We start from the raw sequence: 17,707 nt of genomic DNA, 5'->3' as shown, positions 1-17,707 counted from the left end.
ACCAGGGGGCTGAATTAAAACCAGGATACTAAGTGAATGCAATAATCAGCATTTAAATACAAGGTAGGACAGAAAAGCTGCAGTGCTTTGACTACTTGCTTTGGTTATTTGCGAGTGAGGAGAACTAAACAAAATATAAAGTGGTTTTAACTTGTCTTGTTTATCTATGATATGGAATAAATCGTGCCCAATTGTGGATCTACACGAACCTTTGCAATTCCCGTGATGGCTGCTAATGATCCCAAGACCCTCTGGAGAGGACAGCTCTGCTGATGCTGTGAGCCAATACGCTCTGTGGATGCACGTAATTGCGCAGAGTGGCGGGCGGGAGGCGCTGTAGGGCTGGTGTCAGCAAAACAAAGTGAAATGGGAGGAGCAGAATCGGAAGTAAAGTGGCCACACGGTGTGCCAGTCGGTCCGAGCCAGTCGCTTACATCTCAGATCCGCCGCCGCGCAACGAACACGGAAAGAAGCGTCTGCCAAGTCTTGCACTCCACTTGGTGACGCGCGGAGCGAAGCAGTTTCAGGACACTTGACGAGCAGCACATAGCCGCTACCGCTGCACAGTGTTGCTCCCTTTGGTGTAAAATGCAACTGCAGTCTTTTCCGGATAAAGACAGCATTCATACATAATCAGCGACGTAGCGAAAACAAGGACAAACGCCGGGGCGAACGGAGGCAGCGAGCGGTTTGAGAGAGGTAAGCGCTCAGGCGGCGGAGGTGCGAACAGTAACCTGGCTGACTCCGTGCACTCTTCATTTTGACATGCTTTGTGTTGGGAGAGTTCCGACACGGGCACTTGTCCTATCGGGAGTGAATGAGGAGGAGGATCATCAATTTCACTGCCAAACCTGAGCTGAGGACCATAGCCTACCAAATGGTGTGTGCGGCGCTCACGTTGTGCGCAAGCGCTCCTACAAAAAAGGGAAAAAAAGCCCTAACTTTACGTCTCCGTGATAATTAGAAAGAGATCGGTTTTGGCAGATAGTGTATTAGTATGTGATATTATTATGTGTATAAAAGCATCTTCGATTAGTTTAACTTATTTTAAAATATTGTCAAATTTGATGTCCTAAACGGTGCGTAAATGACAGGTCCTAATGAAGCCATGGGTAAACTGTCATGTCGATGGTTATATTGACTAAAAAAAACCTCAATTTATATAATAATTGTCCTTGCTACAACGGATAATATGCAGTAGAATAATTATAAAATCCTCTTATGCCCTACAGATATGTAAAAGTCGTATCCTGCAGTAGAAAAGACTCATCCTCCAGATAGGAAAGCATTGCTCATCATAAGTCCCACGTGTTATGACAGTGAGCGGCAATGGATTTGCTGAGAGCACTAGTTGTAGGGACATTGTGCTTTCCCCCTCCTCAGTTAAAGATGGACTTTGTTTTCATCAATTTAAAAGTAGATGACAAGCAGTGTTTCACTTTCTTTTTCTAACTTTCCCGGTAAAATGAAAAAGTGCTTGAAGTAGATAACTGTCATACTATTATCACTTATTATTCTTATCCATACTTAAAATGATTTATTATGAACTTCTGCATCCAACAGCACACTTGTCAGTCCTCACTGGTCTTGGCTCTTATGCCTGTTTACGAGCACACTGTGAGCGTGGGTTACTCTATATAAATAGATGTGCAGCCGTCAGACACGACTGTGTTTCTCTTCCTTAATGGATGCACCCTGTGTTGTTGTTGTGTTAATGGGCTGAGCATGTGGGCCAAAAGCAGGACACACTCTTCCCCACTGATGACATTTGAAAACCTAGCAGGCTATCGCAAATCAAGGATGGGGGGAGATTAAGGGCTTTAGTCCTAGTCCTTCCATGTGCACACCGGGCGCTCTGCAATCAGTGAGGAAAAACAATACATTTCTTCAGAGCTGGAGCCATTTAGCAGGGGTCTTCTCACCTCATGTGCTGGCCATCAGCGAGGACTGCCTCTGCATGTTTAGACTAACCAGTCACCATAGCTGGATGATCACAGGGCAGCAATATAGAGAGGTGTCAGCATAAATCAGAGGTCTAAACACTCTGCATTGTGTGTAAAGGTACAGACCTTTATTGTTGTCTCTGTGGAATCATTGTGGGGTTTTTTTCTATTTGTCACAAGCTTCTCTGCAATAAACTCAATCAGGGATAATCCTTCTCTATCATAAATGTGGTTTAGCTGGGCCTGGGGAACCACCACGGCCTGAGGAATTCATTTAGAAATTACCCGAGGCATTTATCCTATTAGTAAAGGGCAGGCGAAAAATGACTCTCGTTGTTATGGTCAGCAAATTACAATACTCTAGCTCAAGGCAGTCTCCCCCCACTTCACATCTTTTCCCAAGAAGCAGAGTGATTCTGCTAGGTAAGGGGTGCATAATTGACCGCAGCCGCAGCATTGTGTTGTGTTGTACAGCCCGAGCAGCTTTGGCCTGTCGGGGCGTCCTGCGGCGTCAGGTTAGGGATGTTGGCAGTGGATCATTTGGATCCTGTGGGTAGGAGAGTGGAGCCTCTTGGATCGGGTTGGTTTCAGTGCATCTGGAGAGCTGGATCAAATTTAGATCTGTGGTGTTTTGGAGGCCAACTCTTCAGGGCTCTTTGTTGTGCTCCTTGTGCCGTCTAAGCATTTTTTTTTCTTTATGGTGAGTTGCATTGTTCTTCTGCCTCAAAGGCTGCGATTGGTCTTGAGCATTATATGAATGCCAAGGTTGCCATCAGAGCATTGGATTGAAGAAATTTTGTTATTGACCACATGATGTCCTGCTGTTTTCAACTATTTTTTCCACCACAAAACAGCCGTAAACATAATAGAGCCTCTGCTGCTGTGTTAAGCAGTGTCACTGAAGTTTTTTTTATTTTTTCTTTTTTTTTTTAGTTTCCATGTAATGCTTCCGTTCATCTGCAGCTGCTAACCAAAGCAAAATAATAAAATGTGATTATAGTAGGCGGTAAACACAGATTCTGTTGGAACAATAGAAATTAGAAGACCAATCTGGAACAACATGTTCCCAATCAAAATGAAAATGAAGAGCAGTTGTGCATGTTTTGTTTTTTTTTTTGTTTTTTTTTTGCCGTTGATAGGAGATGAACTCCATTTTCTTCAAGGTTAAAAACTGTCTCTTTGTTTCTGTAGTCACATGACAAAGATGTGCCCTTGCAGATCTTTACTCAATTTTCTACAATGAAGTCTGTTTCATTGATTGCTTGAATACATGGGCACGTTTTTGTTGCACAGTTTCTTCTTCAACTTTTTTTTTTCTTGTCTTTTAAGGCAGCAGTCTCCATCACTTTGAAGAGGCTATAAGAATGATTGCAGATGGATGTATATTGTAAATGCTTATTAAAGTTGCAGCATATGGGTTTTCTCTTAGTGTCTTTCACTTCCCTGTTGTGATTATATTCTCCTGTAATGGTGTCGGCAAGCAGATACAATGAGATCAGACTGGTAAAAAAATCTTTTCAGTATAAAATAACTCATTTTCCTCAAGCAGAATCATGCTGGTTGTACACAGCGTGAATATTTCACCTTTACTCATGCTTTGTGCAAGTTTGACATAATCAAAAATGCTTTTAGCTCTTGTGAATACAAGAGCCTCTTAATCCTGAAGCGGATTGTGTTGCTGACTGCACTTTGCATCTATGGAATAATTTTTAACAAAATATTTTTTTATAATTATGAGTAATGTAATCACAACTTAAAATTAACATCAGCCTCTGTTTTAAGTGGGATTTATTTATTTATTTTGCTAAATGAGGAAATGATATCAGAGGATTCAGGAGGTGTTCTTATTTGCTGCCTCAGCGTGAGTTTTGCTTTTCTCGCTCTCATGATGACCATAAATCTGCTGCCAGCAGCTGGTTAGCTTACCTTAGCTTACTCTGGCACATAAATCCCTGTAAAACCCCAATGTTATTTTTTACACAGCTTGAACAAGTTATAAGACTGCTGCAGGGGGTGGCTGCTTCATTCTGTAGTGGCTACATTCATACACACAGCTTGTTTTTTGTCTTTTTGATATATTCTCCTTTATTTGACATTATCTTCCCTCTGATTCCATCAGTTTTCAGAGTAACCCCTTTAGAAGTTTGTAGCAGCGGAGTTTACAGTCTCTGTTTCTAGTAGCTGACCTATTCAGTGAGGACCAGCATGTTTTATCTTTGTTGCACAGCTAAGGACAATAAAGATGGTCATGACTCAGAAATTTCTGAGACAAATTCTGTTTCTTTGCCAACTAGAAGCAAATGAGTCATCTGCAGATCCCGCTGCAGCCTTTATGCTTTCCTTATTGGATTTCCGTGGCAGTGATATTATTGCTTGAATACAATGTTGAATAATTTTGCATCAGCAGCTATTACAAAGCATAATCTACTTGCAAAGATACAGGGCAAAAGGCCACGAGCGAATGGCGTGCTTCCCAAGCTCTTTAGAAATCAGTGAACTATGAAAAGCAGTCTCTTCAGCTGCTCTCTTGAACACAGTCACTGAAGGACTCATGATGCTGGTATCACATTTCTAAAAAGCCTACAGTTTCCCTGTTCAGAGACCCAAATGGTCTCAAAATGCACTAAGCTGTGTGTCTGCTACGTCCATGGAGATTTGAGTTGGAAGATCACTTTCACTGTTTCTGTCATTTAAAGAAACTCTTGCATTCTGAAATGGAAGAAATTTTAATTAAATTTAACTGACTTTGTTATGTCCATAGTTTAGATGAATATGCTTTTAATCAACAATTGTTTTAAAAATTATTTTAAATTAATTTTATTTACAAATGGGGGAAAAAAAAACCCAACGTGCCTGTTAAAGAGAGTATTCAAGCATTATACTGTAAACAAATGTGCTGTTATCTTTATTCTTTTTGTTTTTTGTGTTGTCACCTTCCTATTTTCTATTAAATCCATCAGCAATGCTTTTCAGGAGTCGGAGCCAAGCAAATCCACCCACACACTGCTGGAAACCCCTCAAGAGTGAAGCCCAAGAGCCATTTGTACAAATAAATACCTAATTCCAAATTTAGCCATAGATTTAACCAAACTTTGATTTTTAAAGCAAAAAGAAATATTAGAATCAAACACCCACATAAACTCTGAATTCCCTCCATATGTTTCAGAGCAGGTGGGTGTTGTTTTGGATTTGGACTCAGGCCTATGAGGCTGCATCTGGGGGCCCCTGCACCCTAGGAGGCTGCGCATAGAGAGAGGCTCCATAGGGGGCAGGTTAAGCCTGTTAGACCCATATGAGGGGGTGGTTAAGAATAAGGTAGACATGGGGAATCTTTTTCATCTTGTAGCCCCTCACAAACAACAACAAAAACAATTCTTTGTTTTATTTGCTTATTGCTTTTTTTAAAATGCAGGCCTCCTAATACCCTTGCTATGGAGAATTTGTGCTCCTTCGTCTATTTAAATAGGCTCACTTCACTGTCTTACCTCTACTTTAGAGTAAACATAATCTACAATACAATATAAATCCCATTTTAGGTACGGCTGAGCTGTTAAAATTGCAAAATATTGCAAGTATATTTGAGAGAGCCTGGGTCCTTAACGGGATGCAGATTATTATGTAATAATTTATTAAAAATAGAATAATTGAATCTGCCTTAAGGAGAGAGAGAACCAAATGTGAAGCATGCTGGAGAAAGCTTGAGGAGGATTACCAGGCTCAGACCAGGTCGATCCACATAAGGCAAACCAGACTTGAAATTACTTTAAGAGGAAAAGAAATTTGACTGATCACCACAGACAATTGAGCTCATTTTCCTCGCCATTCTTCTACAAACCCTGGGGAAATTACAATCAAACTGTTTGAGTTCTTGTGCTGCTGTTCCTGCAACTGCAGTTGCTACAACTACAGAGTATAAACTGCGTGTTTTAGGTATTTTTTTTTATTTTTGTCATGACTTTATCGTTTGTACCAAACTTCAGATGAAAACCTAGAATAGCCGATGTTTTGGCAATATTTTATGTCAAGCAGGCTTTAATCTTCCAAATTCACTGTGACCTTTATGTTATCCTGCAAACTGGGATGTGACTGCATTCTTTATTTTGAGGTATAACTCGGTAGTGCATCTGGAAATCTCAAAATCATTTATTTCTAGAGAAATGAATATGTAAATATTTTACAATTAAGTTCAGTCGTGTCTGATTTGCATACTCCAGCAGTGCAAGTTGAAAGGTGGCTTTTGAGTTAAGAGGATACATAAATCATGGGTTTGGAGAAGGTGTTATGTTTATCTGTAGAGCCCCATATTTACAACCTGTTTGTCTTTGCTTGAATATATTCTCCCAAAGACTACAACAGATTATAAAATATTGGCTCCATAATTCATGTATAAATACCTGCAACGAAGTGACCAGGATCATTTATTGAATTAAGGAATTACAGTGCAACATACGGCAATGAATAGTAATGCCAACAGCCTGTTTTTTGCTCGCAGACTGATTGCTAAAATACCTGTGTTGTCTGTCAGGTTGGTGTTGCCGTTAAAACATGACATTCATACATGACATTGGCTGCACGACTGCCTCTACTCAGATGCAACCCTGTTTACTTAACCTCTTTTTACATCCATATAGTTGATTGGAGTAGGCTTAAAAGTCAGGCACTCGACAGTCGTATCTGCAGCTGAGGAATAGGACAGTGGAATGCAAAGAGAGGTAAACTTCTGCCTGGAAAGACATAAAGGGCAACATTCCTGCCTGGTCTCTGTGCACTTTGTGCATTTTATGTCCTGGAGTTTGGGTACTTTTTGTATTCAAAGACGCACAGACTTCCCCCGCGATAAAACTGACCATAATGTTAATAAGGCGGCAGCTGAAGGTGGTATGGTAAAGATATCACTTGTCACTGCTCTGTCCCTGTGGGCCCTTGCATGGTTTAGCAGCTTTACGGAGAACATTTCTTGCTCTGAGCATTTTATTTAGCAAGATACTCGTATCTCGGAAATAAATTCACTTTCTCTGTTTTTCTCTATTTTTTTCTGTCAGGGAAACCTTTTAACTGTGCTAGAACTGCTCAAAAATGGCAGCTTGAGGACTTTTTGCTTCATTTTTGGGGACATTTTATAAGTGTTGAATCTAGCAACAGTACTCTCACCCTGAAATGAATAGTCCACTTGAAAACAACTCCAAGAACCTGTCGAAAATGGAGCCAATGTGATGGCAGCCAAGTTTGATTATTAATGGCGGTTCTCTATCTCTCAGGCCCTAATTGGTCTCTGCTGATTGCTGAGCGTTCTGATTAAGAAATGCCATTAAACTTGATCTATTATTCCTGCAAGTGTTTTTTTCACAGTTAGATAGCTGCTTCAATCAATGGATAATTACATAAATGATTTGTAGCTGGCCGTCAATTTGACAAGTTTGTGGTAATTGGTATGACAGGACTTTCATTGCGCATCCCTCAGATTAAAAGAGGGAGCCACGTCTTTTTTTTTAAATAAATCCGGCTGCAGCCAGTCCTGAAAATGGCATCACCAGGCGATTTACCTTTTTATTCAAGCCTTTTGAGGAAATTTATTTAGTTGTTTTTCATCTGTTACTTGATGAATTACAAATGTTGTTCATTACATCTATGCAAGCAGATAATTTGGAGAAACGGAGACAGAATATAAATCTATAGGGAGAAGTAAATGACTTTTCGTTGTGTGGAGTTAATGGAAAACATCTCTAATTTCTCAAATAAATAAATAATAAAAAGCTTTTTTCTTTTAAATGATGTTCTGATGTGTTAATTGTCAGAAAATTATATGTATATATTTTGTTTTACATAAAACCCAGATATATTACTTAAATAAATCTTTACATTTATAGTTTAAATGACTTTGGAATAAGACGTGGAAACTGAGTGTAATATATTATGGTAGATATTCATCACGGCTTTTGAGAAACATTTCTTATTTCTGCACAGTTGGACATGTTTTAACTTTTAATGAGATTTTCCTTGGGATTATTTTAGCTCTGTTACATAAACAACCATATGTTAGAACCTTTTTTTTTTTCCCAGACTCAGACTGTTTGCAGCAGCTGCAGACACATTTTAGCTCCATAAACTGATGGTGGAAAGAATTGGTTTAATACCAAGCGAGCTACTGTCTTTTATCATCCTCCGGAGGAGGATTTGGCAAGGTAGCCGCTTCCATTCTTGCACAATCATCACAATCACGACTTTTTATTTCTCGCTCTTTCTTTTCAAGAATAAAGAAATATGCCTTCATCCAGCCATTTTAAATCTTTGAAGGAAAACTGGTGTCAAAATCATGTTCTACAGATAGAATACATCTGACTTGGAAGTAGAGTCAGCAAAACATGATGAATGAGTGTTCAATAATGTCTCACTTATTAAAAAAAAGGGGTTTCTTTTCTGCTTTGAAGCTCATCCTGTGCAAAAAAAAAAAAAAAATCTAAATCTTTAGTGGGTTACTTTAAATGCTCAGAGATTCTCACCTGATTTAAAAACATGAATAAATATGACTAAGCAGAGATGTTAATGTCCCTCCACAAACACAGATTCTGTAATGATTAGCATTGCAGGAAACTGTCGGTTCTTGACTCTAACATAGTTTGCCTGTAGAGCTTTAAAGAAAGAAAAATACCACTATTTCTCCTTCTGTTGCAATTCACATTTTAATAACTGATATATTTCAGGAAAACATATATTTTTTTCTTTATTTTATGGAAAGGAGGCCTAATTTACATCCTTGTTCTCCTTAATGCTGCCTCATCTGCTTAAGTAAGTGGGTGGGAGTGAACATTAATGTGCCTGAGAATTATAGCCAGGTGTGTGATGTTTAGGTTCAGGAAATAAAATAAATACCAGTAATCATTTTGAGAGAACAAGAGGTTTTTCCTCCAAAGCAGCAGAATTCACAGAAGTGGAAGTCCAGCATGGCCGCCGTGCATGCTGGTTTATGGAGGCCTCTCTTGGGCATATCTCTTCATGATCGATGATGGTGCACTGTCTGTGTGCTTGTTAAGTCTTGACAGAAAACCATGCTGTTTTACTGTTAGTATAAAACTCACATATGGTGGATTCCCTGGTTTCTAATAAAATCATGAGCTGTAGTGCAAATGCATTCTTTTTTTTAACAGGTTATACTTTGCCAAATCTTTTTCTACTTGTTTTTATTTCTTTGCAAGTTTATCTCTGTGTTCTGTGCATTGTTCTTTATCTCTTTAATTTCCTGTGATCAAGGTATAATTTAGAGTGATAAGCATCTACCACACTGATCCCTCCCCTTCCCAAGAAAAAGAATGAGATGTGGTGACTTCCAAAGGCTGCCACCATGGAGGAGTCAGAGGATTGCTGTTTTTGCCAACACCAGCATTGTTGTTGTGCTCCACAAAGAGGCCTTTGAAGTGTCACGTCCCATGCAAACCCTCTGCTTTGTCGTCATCTTAAAAACAGCACAGCCTTCAGTTTGGTTTATAATTGTCACCACTTTGAAAAAAAAAAAAAAATCTTACTGAGGCATTCATTTGCTGCCAGTCTCACAGAGCTTTCCAAACATATGCTGCCAGTTTGGCCTTATTCCACTGCCAAATTATTTGTCGTTGACCCCTCAAATTCTCTCAGGACAGTCATTTGAGTCATTGGTAGGTCTATCATAGCACGCCTCTGTGTAGTCGTTTGTCTGTTTACCAGACCAAAGATGACACTAATCAATCTCTTGATGCAGATTGTTCCACAGTTGAATTTTTTATTTATGTATTTATTTTGAGTGATGGGATGCCGGATTTTTCTCCATTAACAGATGGCGTTACACAAGAATATTATGGTCGTGCTTTCAGGCATGTTAATTTTCCATTTTACAGCCTCACCATATTCACCAACTGTTATTGTTTCTGCAGGTGTAGACGACAATACTCAAAAGATCCAATTTGTCTGTGATGAGCATCCCCATCCACCAGAAACCAAAGGTACGGTAAGATATAAAAAGCTCATTATCTTGTATCCAAATAAAGATCACCCTGTGAAACAAACCACGCAGAAGGATGAGGGGTGGGGGGGGGCTGTAAACTATGAGTCATTCCTAATCTTTCTCATCATTTTCTAATGCAATTCTCACTTTAAATGGAAAGTATTCGTAATGAGTAATTTTATAAACATTATTATTGAAGTAAAATTAAGATTTGGTTATAAAAAGAATCATTCAATTGTTCCTCTTCAATTCAGTTTTAATGAGCTGCACTTGATTCCTTGATACAGAAGCATGCGGATGTTGTTGGCCCGATCGAGTGGGGGGTCGATCGTCTGGAATTATTTGATATATGGTGTCATTAATTCTGCTTGACTTCCCTGCCGTGTCCAGAAAATGAGCTGTGTCTCTTTGTTTCCCCCCCCCCCCCCCTCCCACAATAATTTTGTGATTCTGTCAGCAAGCAAAACCAAGTTGGTCTCTGAGCAATTACAGGGTTAGAGTCTGGTCATTAAGAGATAGGATTACTCCTGGGCCACGGGACCCCAGGAATGTACAGACCCCTCTGGTGGTCTGATCACTACTGATGAAATAGAATTGAATTAATGGGGTTGCCCACTGTGAGGACTGATTAGAACGACATACTGCCTTTGATCCCTGAGCGAGGTGACCAGGCGTGGGCGCCACAGGCATCAGAGAAGAAGGGGGTGTGTCGGGGCTTTGTGTCTCTGTGTGTGCGTGATTATGTGTATGTGCCCGTCTTGGGTCAGTGCATCACTGATGAACAGGAATCATTATGTGTGCTCTTTGCTGAGGTTCAGCCCTCACTGGAGTGGAGGGGGGGAGTCAGGTGTAAAATTATTGTCCTGTATTTGGTTTGTGTGCTAATTGTGGCTTGTGTATTCTGAAGCTGTGGTGTGCATGCTGCGTTCAGCTTGAACTAACTCGTTGTAGCTCTGCAGGTCTGCATGCATTTTAAATGGCTCACACCCGCAGCTTGTGTTTGGTTGTCTGAACCAAACAGAAACTTTTGTCTGTAGTCCAGCACGATTTCAAGTGAAATGCATAAAGCTGCAGCTGTTTTAGTTTAACGTTGGTATTTATTTTTTAGCTGTTTAAGTAGTATATAAGTTGATGAGGACCACTTAAACATAATATTAGGCCTTTATGTGCCATGGCTCTCTCTGCCCCAGTCATTAAGGCGCCAATGCTTAGAGCAGCTGCAAGCTTCTTTATGAAGTCAGAACGTGTGGAAACAAGATTCTTGTTTTCACTCTTAACTATTCTTGTCAGTTCTCATTTGTGTACATTCAAGATCAGTACTCCAGTGTTGTGTTTTTATATATATATGTTACCAATAAGAAGCCTTCATAAGTGAAATATTGGCATGGTTTTTGCTTTTAATTATGGATTCCTTCCCCCAACTTTTGTGTAGGACAGTCCAAATCAGCCACACTCACATTTGTTTTAGTGACACACTGTCACTAGTTATTTTTTTCCACCATAAGTTATCACTTCCCAGCAGTTAATTCTACCTCAAATGTAACATAATAATCAGTTCCCACTAATTGTAACTCTGATGCATTGTGGCATGAAATTAAGGTTGACAAATTGTAATTCTTGGGTTATAATGTGAAGTTTCACTTTCAATAAATGTTGCAGGAAAAGATGTTTAGTACAGGTTTGTCCTCCTTATAGGAAATTTTTTATACATCAAGATTCATTGGATAAAATTTTATTCTTTTTTTTTTTATCTTTTTTTTTTTTTTTAAATCATTTTTTCAAATGCAAATATTCCAAGAATATCCAAATGAAAACAGAAAGTTTCTATAAAGGGGGTGTGTCTTACTTTGATTAAAAATATTTAAGAAAAGACCAAAGAATTTTGTCTGGAGACTTATAGACATTTAATCGCATTTGCGCTGTAAATAACACACATATATATATATATATATATATATATATATATATATGGCTAACATCTTACATCTTAAAAAGATGATGAAACCCAGATGATCCAGTCAAGCATTTCTTTTTTTTAAATCCACATACCTTGGGAAGTAATGGTCATCATCACCCTTTTCTTCCCAGCAGTATGTTCTGTTTATGTTGGGGCCCCCAGACGGTGGGCTGGAGCTTTCTGCCAGAATCAATCTCAAGGCCACCTTTAGTAATGATAGATGACATGCTTCTGCGAGGAGGAAAACAGGTCTCCTGGTGGCACGCAGAGCAGCTCAGACAAAGCTTCCATCAGCTGGCAGCCTACCTGCAGTATGAGTGAAAGTTGATATGTGGAGGTAGATAAAAGGCTGCAGGGGATTGTACAGAAGCTAATGTGAAGTTACATCACTCCTGTTAAGGAATGCATTAAATTACAGAGGTGTGCGCAGTAACACAGACTCGCCTCTGAAATCCAATTAGTCCCTTTGTTTAAGTTGAACTTAAACTACTAAGGACTGAGCACAAACTTCGTTATTCAGAGCTGGAACCTTTGTCTCTTTTTTAAGCTAAAGTCATGTTGTTTTTATGTGCCTGTAAGAGATTAATCTCTGGATCATTGGGTTCAGGACTGGTACTCTATATTCCAGCTGAGAGAAATGTTGTCCCTCAACTTTTTGATAATGTTGAGGATAATACATGTATGAATGATTTTATCAAAATCTAATCACCGTAAGCAATGAAATGATATAAGAAGCTCAAAGAAAGCCAGTAAATTAAGCTTGAGTTTGGATTAATGTGTTAAACCACTCACATTTATTAGATTTCAGGATGCTACGTCAGAGTCAAGCTAGTTTAATAGCTGTTTGTCTATAGTTGTGGTGAAGTGTATTTTTTTCGTATTGTATAGCTTCTTATTTTATACTACATTTATCTCTTTGTGTTCCTTGCTTGTAGTTTGTTTTATTTATTACTGTTGACCTGAACTGCTGCCAACCAGGACACTCGCTTTGAAAGAGATTTTATCTTGACAGCATCCTGTGGGCAATATTTGTCCACACTGTTTACATTATATGAAGAGGATGGAAAAAGTCGTAAAACAACTAAATGGGATGACTGTGAAAAGTTAAATGACCAACAGTTGTAAAGAATCACTAATACAACTTAAGTGTATCTCATTGGTGGGTTACTTTTACAGATTCTGCTTTACTTTTTACATTAGATGACCACTTTAGTGGTAATAATCGGTTCATTATTTCCTAAAAACCTAAAAGCTTTTATTCATTTATTTATTTTTATTTAAGTTTTAATTAGTATTTGCCCTCTTCTTCCATGTCTGGGCCCACACATCAAAATTTTCTAGACCCCCTCCTGCCCTCATTAGCTCTGTCCATCACTACATAAGACCTGCTGCCACTGATTTTTTCAGTCCTGTTCTTGTGTCATCTGGCTTAATGTCATCCTTTTCTTCCTAGAATGACTTCTCAACAGACTGATCCTGATAGAGAGCATTACTGATGAGGTTTTAGTGAACAGTGGATGGATCAGCTGAAGGCCCAGGTGCATCTTTCTGGTCCTGTGTCAGGTCCTTGTTGGACTAAGTGCATCATTTTCAGATACATTTACAATAGATGAAAAAAATCTATAATTTTTAGGCCTGCCTCTTTATTTGTCTTCCACTTATCCAGTTTCCTCAAATTTTAGGATACAGTGCATCATGCCGAGATATGTTAAGATATCAATTAATGGCAAATTTGGTGTCTTTTCTACAGGCTGCTGGTAACAAAGTGCCTAAAGTTGCAATTTAACTATTTGTTCCTTGATATGTTTTCTGTTTTGGATCGACACAACTCCTTAGGTACCTCCTTATGCTTGATAGGTCAGTATTCAGTGTCTTCACAAACCAAAGCACACTTTTCTGAAAATGCTGAGGTTCAAGGACTGGACTGAAGAGGCAACCAATAGTCAAACAAAAAAAAAACTTTTAAAAAGAATTTTAGAAAGCCTGGAGGGCTTTTGCCGAAGACCACTTCAGAAGATTAAAAAAAAACATGCCTGACTTCTTGTAAGAAAAATATAGGTAAACAAAAACTGGCTCAAATTTTACAGTGAACTTTATTCACAGCATAATTTAAGTACGCCCTTTCAAATAGCAGTGAATGAAAGTGCTGGTTTTCTGTGTGCATATGTAGAAAAGGCTTTCTTTTCATTTGCATACAGAGCTGTGAAAAAAAACCCTGTGGCTTCATGTTGACTTGAATAATGCCGACATCTCTGATGAAAATATACACAGCTGCTGTTATGAAGCTCTGCAACAAAAAGCCGAGGTTGAGTCCACATGTTGTGCTTTAAGTCAATAATGTAATTATTGCACCCAAGTCTAATTGATTATTATTGGATCCACCTACAAATTCTTTTTTCAACCAGTCAATTAACATTTAACATTCTAACACATGTTAGAAATGCCTGTTCCACCTTCTCAGAGTCCATGATGAAATCTTCTGCTGAAAGATTGATGCACTTCTTCTCATCACATGTAAAAAACTGGACTAACCTGGCTTATAAACCAAGTCACTCACAGGCATAAATGTACCACAATCCAGGTTTTCAGTGACATGGATATTTGATAAGATGGATTAAACACAAGTATATTCACTTTAATTTGTAAGTAAGCTCTGTGATACATGAGTATTTAATGGAAGGTCCTGCTGTGCAGGAAGAAAGGCTTTAAATTAAAACAGTCATGCCTTGTCGCATTTTGTATTTCATCTCCCATAGATATATTTTGCAAAAATATCTGAGTTCAGCAGATGTGGTCTTGCAATATGCAAAATTGAAATGCTGCTTTTCTTTAAACTGAGCTTTTGAGCCCCTCTTGGGAAAAATGCCCCCAACTTCTACCATTATTAAAACAAGAAGGATCCTTCACCTGCTGACAAAGGTGGAAAGAAAAGTCTTTAGAAAAGGCATTTGTGTGTCTGCAGAGGAGCGCAGTATTTAGCTGCAGAGACAGAAAATGATGGGGGTTCGTTCAGGATGAAGGGATGAAGGAATGTTGTAAGCAGAAAAAAGTAATGTCACTAATGACGTGACCTCCTGACCCGGCAGTCGTGAGGCGCATGTGTGATAATGTCTTTGCGAGGAGAGAGAGATTGGTGGGGGGGAGGTAAAAGCGGAGGTGCGAGGTCAGGCCTTTCACAAGCCTCACCCTGCTGCCATCCACAAACGACCTCTGGCCTTCGCTGCCCACCACGATGGCTGCAATGATAAAAGACGAATTTGTTTGTTTCACATATATGATGTGTGAGTGTGTGTGGATGGGGGGGAGGGGATTGGCATGCTGTGTGTTACCAGACCGTAACAGAGGCGGAACATAAAGTCACAATCATAAACACTGACTGCGACCCGTGTTGTCGTACACACCCGGTTATATTCTTGTCACATAAACATTGAGGTATTGTCTCCTGCGGTGATTAAGACTCAAGACTCCTCAGGGGGTTGGCCCACGGTTAAAAGAGCATAGAATCCGAAGAGGCTGATGCACACATACACACAGCAGGGGGTTTTTAGCACGGCATCTTATCCAGGCTATTGAGGCTAATATCTGTGAATGGGGCATGCTGACACTTAGAGCCGTGCTACCGATGTCGTCTCTCTCCCTTAAAGTGCCCATAGGGTCTGAACAGCTTGAACACATAAATGGAAAGGAAAAGTATGTGACTACTTTATATTTGGTGTCCTCTATCGGAGTTGGATGAGTGAAATAAATGAGTCCTTCCACATTGAAAGTAATTTAAGTTGTAGCTGTTAGATCACGTTTGTCTCAGAAGATGAAACTTTTCTACTTAGCTGTTAAAAAGGTGCCATCTTCCTGCTTTATCTCACCACAGTGATGTTTAAATAACCAGTTTTATGAGCTGTAATGTGCAGCATTTCAAATAGCACCATGTAACTTGAATGGGCAACAGCTCATTGCATTTATTACAGCTTCATTATAAGCTTTCTGATATGAAATGGAACATTTTTTTCTTTTGCTAGTTTAAGAATGTCACCTGGACTCACTTTAAAAGGCACTTACTGTTTTAAGGCTTCTAAGCTGTTGTTTTACCAAAACAGAAATGAAAAAATGATGGTCTTGAATAACAGAATGAGCTGTAACATTGAGGTAAAGATGAAGAACATATGACATTTATTCAGAGAAGAAAAGATCCAACTTGTTTTTAGTGGGTATTTTTCTCCCTGTCCTCTGCCAGCTGCAATTTAATGATAGAACCAAGAGGTAAATAATTACCGGGATTTATAAAAGCACAACTGCAAAAAAAAAAAAAAAAAAGTTATTTAACAATCAGACATATGAAGACATGCTTTACCAGGTTGCATTTATTTATTTCAAGGCTCCTTTGTCTTCTGTATTGCAGTTTTAAAAGGAGGAATGTGTCACTGAAAGCTTGAATAATAATTGGCATCACTGGCTGTCGGCCCATCCATTTATCTATCTGCAAAACTCATCAAAGTCATCATGTCACATCATCTTTTTTTAGTTAAAAATTGTCCACACACCTGCGTGTCCCCGTGAGCTCGGCTCCAGGCGAGTCTCCTCAGGCTGCAGCATTATGTCATGACCTGCAAATCAAAGCTTAGCATGTCTTTAGTTGATAAGATGCTTATCACAGCAGATAATGTATATTGTTTCACTTAATGTCTTGTGCGGCACTCAGCTAGAGCTCTGATATAAAACAGTGGGTGCCTCCAAGATCAGAGTTGGAGGTAATTTCATCTTTGTAGAAGATTATATTGTCTTATATTACATTGCACTTTCCTCCTCATTCTCTAGGCAGTAATATTTAGCTTTTGTCCCTCCATCTTTTTATATACATCTGCTCAGTTATACATACATAAAATATACATGAGATGGTGATAAAAATACTCACCAAATTTGATCATTTAAAAAGTAACAGAATATATATATATATATATATATATATATATATATATATATATATATATATATATATATATATATATATATATATCTTTTAAAGTCACCACCTGGATTTAACTAGGCAAATAGGTATAATTACTGCATGGGCGATTGTCTTTCAGCTGGCAAGTTTTTAATCCCAACCAATGCAATGAATAGCTTCTCTTTTCTTAAACAACCATATGGAAAGACATCTTCCATGGTTGTGGAAAAGCTGGTAAGAAGGGTCAAATCCTTGGCATCAAGCAGAGAAAATATCTAAGGAAATTGCAGAAACAACTAAAATTGGGTTAAGAACTGTCCAAGGCATTAATAAAGTCTTTCAGGAAGAATGTGGTTGAAAAAAAAAAAAAATCCTGAACGATTGTGATTGTTTAAACATTTGATAAAATCGAATCGAAGAAAAACAACAGTAAAACTCAGGGCTATGTTTAAAATAAGAGCATTTCCACACACACTATGTGAAGAGAACTCAAGGGATTGGGACTGAACAGCTGTGTAGCCATATGGAAAACCACTAATCAGTGAGGCTAACCAGAGAAAAAGGCTTCAATTTGCTAGGGAGCATAAAGATTGGACTGTGGAGCAATGTAAGAAGGTGATGTGGTCCGATGAGTCCAGATTTACTCTGTTCCAGAGTGATGGGAGCATCATGGTAAGAAGAGAGGTAGATGAAGTGATACAAGCCTGAGGGGGCAATGCTATGATCTGGGGTTGCTGCAGGTGGTCAGTACTAGGTTTGGCAACATTATGTTCTCAAACAATGACGTCAGCTGATACCTAAAAATATTGAATGACCAGGTTACTCCATTAATGGATTTTTTTCTTCCCTGATGGCACAGACATAATTCCGAGATGACACTGCCAGGATCG

The 17,707-nt window shown here is 38.9% G+C and overlaps 1 protein-coding gene across 1 annotated transcript in view; it reads left to right on the top strand.

The window, feature by feature from the left end:
* Nucleotides 1-254: 254 nt before the first annotated feature.
* The window catches only part of LOC121633808 (kelch-like protein 29), a 239,518-nt gene continuing 222,065 nt past the window's right edge, over nucleotides 255-17,707 (top strand). The window contains exons 1-2 of the mRNA XM_041976071.1: nucleotides 255-699; nucleotides 9,848-9,916. The gene's annotated coding sequence lies outside the window, so the exon portion shown is untranslated. The remainder of the gene's footprint in view (nucleotides 700-9,847; nucleotides 9,917-17,707) is intronic.

The sequence above is a fragment of the Melanotaenia boesemani genome, chromosome 22 (genome assembly GCF_017639745.1).
Source record: "Melanotaenia boesemani isolate fMelBoe1 chromosome 22, fMelBoe1.pri, whole genome shotgun sequence".
Taxonomy (NCBI): domain Eukaryota; kingdom Metazoa; phylum Chordata; class Actinopteri; order Atheriniformes; family Melanotaeniidae; genus Melanotaenia; species Melanotaenia boesemani.
The sequence above is the reverse complement of the archived record's forward strand: the minus strand, read 5'-3'. Positions and strand labels throughout refer to the sequence as shown.